This window comes from Orycteropus afer, unplaced genomic scaffold, assembly GCF_000298275.1.
Source record: "Orycteropus afer afer isolate SDZICR_OR568_19922 unplaced genomic scaffold, OryAfe1.0 scaffold00082, whole genome shotgun sequence".
Classification (NCBI taxonomy): Eukaryota; Metazoa; Chordata; class Mammalia; order Tubulidentata; family Orycteropodidae; genus Orycteropus; species Orycteropus afer.
The window spans coordinates 5,970,165-5,971,219 of NW_006921669.1; positions in this window are offsets into that span (position 1 = coordinate 5,970,165).

Here is a 1,055-nt window from a genome sequence, read left to right on the forward strand (position 1 = left end):
CAAGTGCCTGGTTTGGTGCCTACTATGGTAGTAGCCTTGGGTCATATGTATCCAGAGAAGCCTTGGGAGGCCTGTGGCTCTAAGAGCTCTCCCACCTTATCTCCTGAACGCTTGAAGAGTTGCCATGAAAGGAAGATTCCTTCAGAGCAAGCAAGTATGATCAGGAGTCCCTAAGTAAGACCCATATGCAATGAGGAAGCTCCCCCATTAAGTTTTCTACTTACATCTATATCTCTATTGAGACCTACCTCCCCCAATCCAGGCAAGTCTGGGGGCGCAGCACACTCAGGTAGAGCTCACTACACAGAGGCTGGACAGGCAGGGTTCTGTTACTATCGCTGCCGCTTGACCAGCTATGAAAATTTGTACTATTAACTTAACTTCCCTCATCCTCAATACTTGCATCTATAAAATGGGGACTAAGAATGCCTTCCTCATATTTGTAGCAATGATGTATTGTGCCTTCTGGAGGCTTTCTGTCCTTAAATCCCTTCCTCATCTTTTCTCTGTTCTACTTTGTATGACATTGTATGGTACCAGAGCTGACACCTTCAGGTTACGTTTCCAGTTAGGATGGTCAGTGGGAGACCCCAATAGGAGCCTGGGAGGTGGGAGGAAAGGAGAAGCCATGGTATTCTCTCCCTTTGCCCCACCATGTTTCTAGCTTCTACTGAGTAAACCCCATCAAATAGTTTCCAATTATCCTGAATTTTCCTATTGTCCCTCCAGCCCAGGAGTGGTGGCAGCCTCCTGCCATTGCTAATCTCTGGGTTGCCTCACATCCTAAGCTGGCTCTTCTGATCTTCTATCATCTGTGTAATCATTTCCCTGCTTTGTATTACCTTAAATACTTAAGTGGGCCCTTCCCTTCCTGCCTATTAGATCCTTATATGTTAATGCTGGAAGTATTAAAGTATTATATTAAAGGGCTTAGTACTATTCATACACAATAAAATGGAACTGTTCTAATTAAGTGTATTGTAATAAGTGACTGCTTATTGCCCAAGTGCCTCCTGCCACTGTTCTCAGCATGTGCACTCGGGGAAAAGATGGCT